Below are 12,011 nucleotides of genomic sequence, written 5' to 3'. Positions count from 1 at the left end.
TCTTTGAAATTGTTGAGTGTTCATATTTTTGTTCAGTGATATTGCATGGAGGATATTGCTGCTTTGGGAAATGTGGGATAAGGTTATTATAAAGACCTAGATTGTAATGAATTTGACACTAACACCGAATTATACTCTTGGTAGGTTATAACAGTAGGCTAGTAAACATAGGCTATTAACAAAAAGTGAAGAAAAACCCTCTGACACAAATACATTCAGCTGTGAGCCAGAAACATATTTTGCATCATAGATAGTTGTATTGTGTTTTCACTCTAAAGAGAAAAATATGTTACAGAGCGTTAGCAGTCATTGTGTCATCAGTGGCATGGCAAGTTGTCATGCATCATCCACTTATCCCCTTGTACAACGAGAGAGTGATGGAGAGAGAGAGAGAATTTAGTTGAATTGAGAGAGAGAGAGAGAGAGAGAGAGAGTTGTGTGTGGTGTGGTGTGTCAGACCAGCATTGACTGAGCCCCTCAATAAGAAACAGGACAGCAAGGCTTAGGCTGAGACCTGCAGACAATGCTACCATTTTGTGGGCCCTAATTGGCACATCTGTAGCCATGCTTCATTCTACACTGCTGTCTTCATAGGAAGAACTGAAGTGCACTGCCGTGGTGCGCTGGGGAAGGTATTTACGGGAGCAATTTGGTCTTTCTTAACGCTTACCTTCTGGAGACAGATGTTGCCTCAAGATCAATCACTCTGGGTGGGTCTCTGTCTCAGTACTGTAAAATGGCTTCCTTTCTTTGTCTTCTTTGCCTCTTTCTCATTATCTGTAAGAATATGATCCCAATGTCGTTTGTATGCCTACCTGTCTGCACCAAGATTTGATACCATGCTTACAACACAACAGTGGACTTCTAGAGCAGAAATATAGCCTGTCACTCCTTGTCAGACAATTGACTTGGATCTTCGGAAGGTGATGTCAGACACATAGAGCAGCACCCCCGTTATTGTAACCAGAGTAAGATAGAAAAGGGCTATGTCATAGGGATATGGAAGGAGAAGGGTGTCATACGGATATTAAATGATAGAGAAGGGAAGTGGAATATGGGACATTACATATGAGTGGATATTGGACATATGACCTCAGACGTTTGTTTAAACACCTATGGGATACTTTTCTAGCCTTATCGTTTGTCTTTCACCACACTCGACATAGTGTTGTTTCAACATAGTCATGGAATAGCTTTGCAAATTGTCAAATTGAACTAATCAATCAAACCAGAGCGTATTATTTCCTTAAACCCAGTCCTAACCTTGAACAGTCCTTGGAGGTGTGAAAGATAAACCTGTCATGTGGTCCTCTGAGGCCCTACTGAGCAGTGCCTGAAATGGAGTGGCTAGTTCTCAAAGCCTTCGACAATGCTGTGTTAGTTAGAGTATATGTGTGAGCGTGAGCATATCTGTGTATACCTTCATGTGTGTGCATGTTTGTGTGTGTGTGTATTTGTGTGTGTGTGTGTGTGTGTGTATGTGTGTGTGTGTGTGTGTGTATATATGCGTGTGTGTGTGTGTGTGTGTGTGTGTGTGGATACTAGGCACAGTGTCCTCTTGTGTGGAGCAGAGTGCACACTATGGACAGGAATTTGGGGTCTCAGAGTCTGTCCCTCTGGAACCCAAAACAAACGTTGAGAGGTTCCTAGTGTGCCTGAGTGGCTCCACTGACAAATCACCTAGAAAGGGCTACAGAGCAGACCCCGAGCAGCCTGCCCATATGGCAGGAAGAAGTTGTTTAAACAGAACTAATGTAGTTTGTGTGTGTGCGACTGTGTGTGTGTGCATGCATTATGTGTGTATGTTTGAGTAAATGTGCATGCCTTATAGTACTGTTGCTTCAAACATGCTAAACATGTATTAGTTGAAGTTCAAGTTTTATTGTCACATGCACAAGTACAGTGAAATGTTTAACTTGTATACTCTACCCAACAGTGCAGTAATCAAAACTAAAATAATATAACTTAATTCAAACAAACAAATATATATACAGTGCCTTGCGAAAGTATTTGGCCCCCTTGAACTTTGCGACCTTTTGCCACATTTCAGGCTTCAAACATAAAGATATAAAACTGTATTTTTTTGTGAAGAATCAACAACAAGTGGGACACAATCATGAAGTGGAACGACATTTATTGGATATTTCAAACTTTTTTAACAAATCAAAAACTGAAAAATTGGGCGTGCAAAATTATTCAGCCCCCTTAAGTTAATACTTTGTAGAGCCACCTTTTGCTGCGATTACAGCTGTAAGTCACTTGGGGTATGTCTCTATCAGTTTTGCACATCGAGAGACTGACATTTTTTCCCATTCCTCCTTGCAAAACAGCTCGAGCTCAGTGAGGTTGGATGGAGAGTATTTGTGAACAGCAGTTATCGTTTCTTTCCACAGATTCTCGATTGGATTCAGGTCTGGACTTTGACTTGGCCATTCTAACACCTGGATATGTTTATTTTTTAACCATTCCATTGTAGATTTTGCTTTATGTTTTGGATCATTGTCTTGTTGGAAGACAAATCTCCGTCCCAGTCTCAGGTCTTTTGCAGACTCCATCAGGTTTTCTTCCAGAATGGTCCTGTATTTGGCTCCATCCATCTTCCCATCAATTTTAACCATCTTCCCTGTCCCTGCTGAAGAAAAGCAGGCCCAAACCATGATGCTGCCACCACCATGTTTGACAGTGGAGATGGTGTGTTCAGCTGTGTTGCTTTTACGCCAAACATAACGTTTTGCATTGTTGCCAAAAAGTTCAATTTTGGTTTCATCTGACCAGAGCACCTTCTTCCACATGTTTGGTGTGTCTCCCAGGTGGCTTGTGGCAAACTTTAAACAACACTTTTTATGGATATCTTTAAGAAATGGCTTTCTTCTTGCCACTCTTCCATAAAGGCCAGATTTGTGCAATATACGACTGATTGTTGTCCTATGGATAGAGTCTCCCACCTCAGCTGTAGATCTCTGCAGTTCATCCAGAGTGATCATGGGCCTCTTGGCTGCATCTCTGATCAGTCTTCTCCTTGTATGAGCTGAAAGTTTAGAGGGACGGCCAGGTCTTGGTAGATTTGCAGTGGTCTGATACTCCTTCCGTTTCAATATTATCACTTGCACAGTGCTCATTGGGATGTTTAAAGCTTGGGAAATCTTTTTGTATCCAAATCCGGCTTTAAACTTCTTCACAACAGTATCTCGGACCTGCCTGGTGTGTTCCTTGTTCTTCATGATGCTCTCTGCGCTTTTAACGGACCTCTGAGACTATCACAGTGCAGGTGCATTTATACGGAGACTTGATTACACACAGGTGGATTGTATTTATCATCATTAGTCATTTAGGTCAACATTGGATCATTCAGAGATCCTCACTGAACCTTTGGAGAGAGTTTGCTGCACTGAAAGTAAAGGGGCTGAATAATTTTGCACGCCCAATTTTTCAGTTTTTGATTTGTTAAAAAAGTTTGAAATATCCAATAAATGTCGTTCCACTTCATGATTGTGTCCCACTTGTTGTTGATTCTTCACCAAAAAATACAGTTTTATATCTTTATGTTTGAAGCCTGAAATGTGGCAAAAGGTCGCAAAGTTCAAGGGGGCCGAATACTTTCGCAAGGCACTGTATATATATACAGTGGGGAAAACAAGTATTTGATACACTACCGATTTTGCAGGTTTTCCTACTTACAAAGCATGTAGAGGTCTGTAATTTTTATCATAGGTACACTTCAACTGTGAGAGACGGAATCTAAAACTAAAATCCAGAAAATCACATTGTATGATTTTTAAGTAATTAATTAGCATTTTATTGCATGACATAAGTATTTGATCACCTACCAACCAGCAAGAATTCTGGCTCTAACAGACCTGTTAGTTTTTCTTTAAGAAGCCCTCCTGTTCTCCACTCATCACCTGTATTAACGGCACCTGTTTGAACTCGTTACCTGTACAAAAGACACCTGCCCACACACTCAATCAAACAGACTCCAACCTCTCCACAATGGCCAAGACCAGAGAGCTCTGCAAGGACATCAGGGATAAATTGTAGGCATGCACAAGGCTGGGATGGGCTACAGGACAGTAGGCAAGCAGCTTGGTGAGAAGGCAACAACTGTTGGCACAATTATTAGAAAATGGAAGAAGATGACGGTCAATCACCCTCGGTCTGGGGCTCCATGCAAGATCTCACCTCGTGGGGAATCAATGATCATGAGGAAGGTGAGGGATCAGCCCAGAACTACACGGCAGGACCTGGTCAATAACCTGAAGAGAGCTGGGACCACAGTCTCAAAGAAAACCATGAGTAACACACTACGCCGTCATGGATTAAAATCCTACAGTGCACGCAAGGTCCCCCTGCTCAAGCCAGCGCATGTCCAGGCCCGTTTGAAGTTTGCCAATGACCATCTGGATGATCCAGAGGAGGAATGGTAGAAGGTCATGTGGTCTGATGAGACAAAAATAGAGCTTTTTGGTCTAAACTCCACTCGCCGTGTTTGGAGGAAGAAGAAGGATGAGTACAACCCCAAGAACACCATCCCAACCGTGAAGCATGGAGGTGGAAACATCATTCTTTGGGGATGCTTTTCTGCAAAGGGGACAGGACGACTGCACCGTATTGAGGGGAGGATGGATGGGACCATGTATCGCGAGATCTTGGCCAACAACCTCCTTCCCTCAGTAAGAGCATTGAAGATGGGTCGTGGCTGGGTCTTCCAGCATGACAACGACCCGAAACACACAACCAGGGCAACTAAGGAGTGGCTCCGTAAGAAGCATCTCAAGGTCCTGGAGTGGCCTAGCCAGTCCCAGACCTGAACCCAATAGAAAATCTTTGGAGGGAGCTGAAAGTCCATATTGCCCAGCGACAGCCCCGAAACCTGAAGGATCTGGAGAAGGTCTGTATGGAGGAGTGGGCCAAAATCCCTGCTGCAGTGTGTTCAAACCTGGTCAAGAACTACAGGAAACGTATGATCTCTGTAATTGCAAACAAAGGTTTCTGTACCAAATATTAAGTTATGCTTTTCTGATGTATCAAATACTTATGTCATGCAATAAAATGCAAATTAATTGCTTAAAAATCATACAATGTGATTTTCTGGATTTTTGTTTTAGATTCCGTCTCTCACAGTTGAAGTGTACCCATGATAAAAAAAATGACAGACCTCTACATGCTTTGGAAGTAGGAAAACCTGCAAAATCGGCAGTGTATCAAATACTTATTCTCCCCACTGTATATATAATATACAGTACCAGTCAAAAGTTTGGAGACACCTACTCATAACACATATGGAATCATGTAGTAACCAAAAAAGTGTTAAACATATCCAAGTATGTTTAATATTTTAGATTTTTCAAAGTAGCCACCCTTTGCCTTGATGACAGCTTTACACACTCTTGGCATTCTCTCAACCAGCTTCATGAGGTAGTCACCTGGAATGCATTTCAATTAACAGGTGTGCCTTGTTGAAAGTTAATTAATGTAATGTATTTCCTTCTTAATCCGTTTGAGCCAATCAGATGTGTTGTGATAAGGTAGGGTTGGTATACAGAAGATATAGTTATTTTGTAAAATACCAAGTCCATATTATGGCAACAACAGCTCAAATCAGCAAAGAGAAACGACAGCCCATCATTACTTTAAGACTTGAAGGTCAGTCAATGCGGAACATTTCTTCAAATACAGCCGCAAAAACAATCAAGTGCTATGATGAAACTGGCTCTCATGAGGACTGCCACAGGAAAGAAAGACCCAGAGTTACCTCTGCTGCAGAAGATACGTACATTAGAGTTAACTGCACCTCAGATTGCAGCCCAAATAAATGCTTCACAGAGTTCAAGTAACATAAATATTTAAACATTAACTGTTCAGAGGAGACTGTGTGAATCAGGCATTCATGGTCGAATTGTTGCAAAGAAACCACTACTGAAGGACACCGATAAGAAGAAGAGACTTTCTTGGCCCAAGAGACACGAGCAATGGACATTAGACCGGTGGAAATCTGTCCTTTGGTCTGATGAGTCCAAATTTGAAATGTTTGGTTCCAACCGCTGTCTTTGTGAGATACAGAGTAGGTGAACGGATGATCTCTGCACATGTGAAGCATGGAGGAGGAGGTGTGATGGTGTGGAGGTGCTTTGCTGGTGACACGATCTGTGATTTATTTAGAATTCAAGGCACACTTAACCAGTATGGCTCCCATAGCATTTTGCAGTGTTACGCCATCACATCTGGTTTGTGCTTAATGGGAATATCATTTGTTTTTCAACAGGACAATGACCCAAAACACACCTCTAGGCTATACCCAAGAACACTAAGGTAACCTGCTTAAATGACTACCGACCCATAGCACTCACGTCTGTAGACATGAAGTGCTTTGAAAGGCTGGTCATGGCTCACATCAACACCATTATCCCAGAAAACCTAGACCCAGTCCAATTTGCCTACGGCCCTAACAGGTCCACAGATGATGCAATGTCTATTAATACAGTATATTAATACAGTATATTATAATTTTGTATGATTTTTATTTCACCTGGTCTCCACACCCCCTCAATGATCATGCTGCTCCCACTATGGTCAATACCCAGTAATATGACTGGAAGTCAGGTAGAGTAGGCCCTCATTCTGAGTATAGGCTGCATAAAGTTGTGAATTTCACTCTGGGAGGTTTAACTTTACACTGAAATGAAGAGACCTTCCTATTAAATTGAAACGTTGGGAATAGGAAAGTGCAAGGTTTGAAAGAGGAACAATAATTGTTGTAATATGTTCATCTTTACACAATTGACCTGCACAATAAGAGAAATTGGAAAATCCTGCCATCCCATACTCTATCTGGATGTTAACTAATGCTTGGAGTGAAACTTCTGGGTTAGTGAGGTAAAGAAAAATGTCATCCTCGTATAGCGAGACCAGATGTTCAAGCACACCTATACGAACACCGTGGATGGCTGGAGATCTAAAAGCATCCGCCGAGGGCTCCATAGCCAAAGGGAAAAAGGAGAGGACTAGAGGGACAACCCTGTCTTGTGATAGGGAGAACTGGGAGGAAGCATTTCCATCGGTCAGGTTCTGAGTTACCAAACATTTGATTAGTTATCTAATCAGATGACATCTTCTGTAAAACTTCAAACAGGCAGTTCAATTCTATGCATTTCAAAGGCGTTTCTGCGTCTAATGAAGCCGCCACTACAGGTTCTTGGTCATTCTCTACATAATGCATAATATTAAAGTATCTTCGGATATTATCAGGTTTCTTACGAAGACTGTTTTGTCCATACCAACCAAGTCAGGAAGATCTTGATCTAGTCTAAGAGCTATGAGTTTTGCAAGAATCTTATATGAAGTGTTAAATAAAGGTATTGGTCTATATGACCCACAAAGCACAGGATCTTTCCCAGGTTTTAACAAAACTGTGGTCAGTGCTTGTTCAAGTGTCTCTGGGAGCTTTTCTGCCTCTATGGCATGATTAAACATGTTGTAAAGAGGTAAGAGTTCAGGTGGGCCTTCAACGCTTCAGCAAACAAAGAAAAGGAGGGGTCCTCAACAACAATGACAAAAATCATGAGAATGGCTTACAGAGAAAAACTCCCAAAAGGACTAATTCAAGGTACAAAGGAGTTTGCAGAGATGGACTTCTTTATGTTCACTTTAATCCATTGTACAGGATGCGAACAGGTGACTGACATTTCAACGTCAAGCTGACAGCTTCCTCACCTCCTCTTGGTGAAATTTGGATGTGTTCTATGGCTACAAAGTGCAGGGTGGAAGGTGAGCCATAGTTGGCTTCAATCACAGGAGGTTGGTGACACCTTAATTGTGGAGGTCTTCCCGGAACATATTCCAGTCAGCGCTAGCAAAGCAGTCCTGTAGCATAGCCTCTGTTTCAACCGACCATTTTTCAACATAGCGCGTCACAGGTACTTGAGATTTTGCCTGTAAACAGGAAGCAGGAGTATAGAGTCGTGATCTGATTTGCCGAAGGGAGGATGAGGGAGGGCCTTGTAGCTTGCTTGTGGATTGAGTGATAGTGGTCCCGGACTTTATCGCCCCTAGTGGTTAAGGACACTATAGAAGTTGGGCATCATGTGCCTTAGTGACGCAGAATAAAAATCACTGGCAACAGGAAAAGCAGCCTGGTTTCTTGTTTGTCTATAGCCTTGTTCAGTTCGTCATGTGCCAGCTCGTTATTATTGTTGTTGTCCTGAGGTTGAATGTATACAGCATTCAGGAAAACAAATGAAAATTCTCTCAGGAGGTAGATGAGTCGGCATTCGACCATCAGGTATTCGAAGAAGGGTGAACAGTAAATTGAGAATAGAGTCAGCACACCAGTCAGCTAGAGTCAGCACACCAGTCGTTGTTGATGAAGAGACATAACTCTCTCCCTCTGGATTTCTCTGAATCTCCCCCTATAGATTTCCTTGAATCTGATGACCTGTCTGCTCTTTGAATGGAGAATGCATCGAGTTGGATGGCCATGGGGGGTATCTTGTTCAAAAGTTTTAGAAAAACAGAGAATATTGCAGTTACGAGAGTCCTGTTGATAGCAAATCGGCGATCGGAGGTCATCTATATTATTATCAGGTGATATTAAGATGGATGGCCAATAGAATGGAGGGAAGTGCTGGCTGCTTTTCTCGTCGCCTTAATCTTACCAAGAAGCCTGCTCTCCTGCCTCTCTTTCACCAGCATTTCCTCTTGGGCATCCCGAGGATTGGATCGGAGGTACACAAAGAGCCCAGGAAAGATGAGTCAAAGTCGAAGTTGAAGCAGGAATTGACGTTAGTAACTGTTGATCTGATGTTCAAAAGTTTTTGACAGAAATAGCGGATAAATTTAGAGATTAACGCCAGAAGAATCACAAAATAGAAAAGTTGAGTCAGAACATTATGGCGCCATCTTAAACTATAACGTGGGTGTGTGGGTGTTGGAGCAGAGAGAGAATGCCACTCTAAAATGTGCAGTTTTGTCACACAACACAATGCCACAGATGTCCCCAGACAATAAGCCGCCTACAACGTTGTTTTCGAGAATTTGGAGGTACGTCCATGCGTTGTGTGGGCAAGTTTGCTGATGTCAACTTTGTGAACAGACTGCCCCATGGTGGCGGTGGAGTTATGCTATGGGCAGGCATAAGCTACGGAAAACGAACACAATTGTATTTTATCGATGGCAATTTGAATGCACATGGATACCGGGACGAGATCCTGAAGCCCATTGTCATGCCATTCATCCGCCCCCATCATCTAATGTTTCAGAATGATAATGCACGACGCCGTGTATCAAGGATCTGTACACAATTCCTGGAAGCTGAAAATGTCCCAGTTCTTCCATGGCCTGCATACACACCAGACATATGACCCATTGAGCATGTTTGGGATGCTCTGGATTGACATGTACAACAGCGGGTTTCACTGATTTCCTTATATGAATTGTAACTCAGAATAAAATCTTTGAAATTGTTGCATGTTGCACTTATATGTTTGTCCAGTATACAAACAGCCTATGTGAATGCAGCTGTAGACACAGCTGTCTTACCAAAATAATGCAAACTAAATGCTGAAAGTAGTAGCCCAATTATTCATGCATCTGTTTGGCTTAGAATACCGACACAACTGTGAATAGGAATGAATGAACGCGAACAGAACAAAAGGTGTAGTAGGCCTAGTGAACATAATATCAGATCGATAAAGATGACACAATCTATATTTAGGCTAGTTCCATTAACAGTAAACAAACACAGTAAATAACAGGCCAATGGAGATCCGAATAATCAAAAACAGCCTGCTACAGTGAGATGCAAATAAATATGCATATAGGCCCTCTTCAGCAACACTTTGTGATATGGCACAGTACACTTCTGTGAATCAAAGTTGACCCCATTTCTGTACAGTTTAATTTACAACCACGGAAACCAATAGGCTACCAAGAAAACCATAACAGAATGTAGGCTGTTTCTATGATGAAACATACCGATATGCCGGTATTTGGGTTCTTGCATTGGAATTATATAGAATTATGTTTATATCACACTATACCACAATAAACATACAAGTTAAAATGCTTTTGATCAAGAAGTGACAGGTTGGCACTACATTTCCGCAATGCTCTGTCAGCACCATGGACAGCACCCTACAAACTAAAGTATGTTTTTGATTAAAACCAACCAGCTAGATTGTTTCTTACCTTTCCAGAAGAGCCACATTTGCGTGTCCTTAAAAACTAATTACAAAAACACTATTCTTTGTGTTTCAATCTGTAGAATTATAGCCTATTGTTTTATTTCTTTTTACTTTTTACTTTCCTAAAACAATAATTGTCAACCTCATGGTTCAGCTGTCAGGCCTATATATACACAGTGCAATTGGAAAGTATTCAGACCCCTTGACTTTTTTCACATTTTGTTACGTCATCGACTTATTCTAAAATGGATTAAATTTTTTCCTCGTCAATCTACACACAATACCCCAAAATGACAAAGCAAAGACAGTTTTCTTTAGTTTTTTTTGTTGCAAATGTATATAAAAAAACAGAGATATCACATGTACGTACGTATTCAGACACTTTATTCAGTACTTTGTTGAAGCACCTTTGGCAGCGATTACAGCCTTAAGTCTTCTTGGGCATGACGCTACAAGCTTGGCACACCTGTATTTGGGGATTTTCTTTCATTCTTCTCTGCAGATCCTCTCAAGCTCTGTTAGGTTGGATGGGGAGGGTCACCAGCTATTTTCTCCAAAGATGTTTGACCGGGTTCAAGTACGGGCTCTGGCTGGGCCACTCAAGGACATTCAGAGACTTGTCCCAACGCCACTCCTGCGTTGTCTTGGCTGTGTGTTAAGGGTTGTCCTTCTGGAAGGTTCTCCCATTTGCACAGAGGAACTCTGGAGCTCTGTCAGAGTGACCATCGAGTTCTTGGTCACCTTCCTGACCAAGGCCATTCTCCCCCGATTGCTCAGTTTGGCCTGGCGGCCAGCTCTCAGGAAGAGTCTTGGTGGTTCCTAATCTCCTTCCATTTAAGAATGATGGAGGCCACTGTGTTATTGGTGACCTTCAATGCTGCAGACATTTTTTCTGTCTCGGAGCTCTATGGACAATTCCTTCAACCTCATTGTTTGGTCTTTGCTCTGACATGCACTGTCAACTGTGGGACCTTATATAGACAGGTGTGTGCCTTTCCAAATCATGTCCAATCAATTTAATTTACTACAGGTGGGCTCCAATCAAGTTGGAGAAACATCTCAAGGATGATCAATGGAAACAGGACGCACCTGAGCTCAATTTTGAGTATCATAGCAAAGGGTCTGAATACTTATGTAAATAAGGTATTTCTGATATAAAAACCTGTTTTTGATTTGTTATTATGGGTATTGTGTGTAGATTGATGAGGAAAAACCTTTAAGAATAAGGCTGTACCATAAAAAAATGTGGAAAAGATGTGGAATGCACTGTATAAAGGAAGAGAAGCTAAAGCCACAAAATTCCCCAGAGAGAGATATGCTGGCTGCATGCTACGACACCGACATTAATTTCTTCATAGCCTACTTGTACGTCTGCGTACATTTATTTATTTGAATTTTACCCCCTTTTTCTCCCCAATTTCGTGGTATCCAATTGCTAGTAGCTACTATCTTGTCTCATCGCTACAACTCCCATACGGGCTCGGGAGAGAGGAAGGTTGAAGGTCATGCGTCCTCCGATACACAACCCAACCAAGCCGCACTGCTTCTTAACACAGCGCGCATCCAACCCGAAAGCCAGCCGCACCAATGTGTCGGAGGAAACACCTTGCACCTGGCAACCTTGGCTGGCGCGCACTGCACCCGGCCCACCACAGGAGTTGCTGGTGCGCGATGAGACAAGGATATCCCTACCGGCCAAGCCCTCCCTAACCCGGACGATGCTATGCCAATTGCAAGTAGCCCCACGGACCTCCCAGTCCCGGCCGGTTACGACAGAGCGTGGGCGCGAAACCAGAGTCTCTGGTGGCACAGCTGGATCTGTGCCAGCAGCTA

This window comes from Oncorhynchus mykiss, chromosome 6, assembly GCF_057628025.1.
Source record: "Oncorhynchus mykiss isolate SJ-2025 chromosome 6, ASM5762802v1, whole genome shotgun sequence".
Classification (NCBI taxonomy): Eukaryota; Metazoa; Chordata; class Actinopteri; order Salmoniformes; family Salmonidae; genus Oncorhynchus; species Oncorhynchus mykiss.
The sequence above is the reverse complement of the archived record's forward strand: the minus strand, read 5'-3'. Positions refer to the sequence as shown.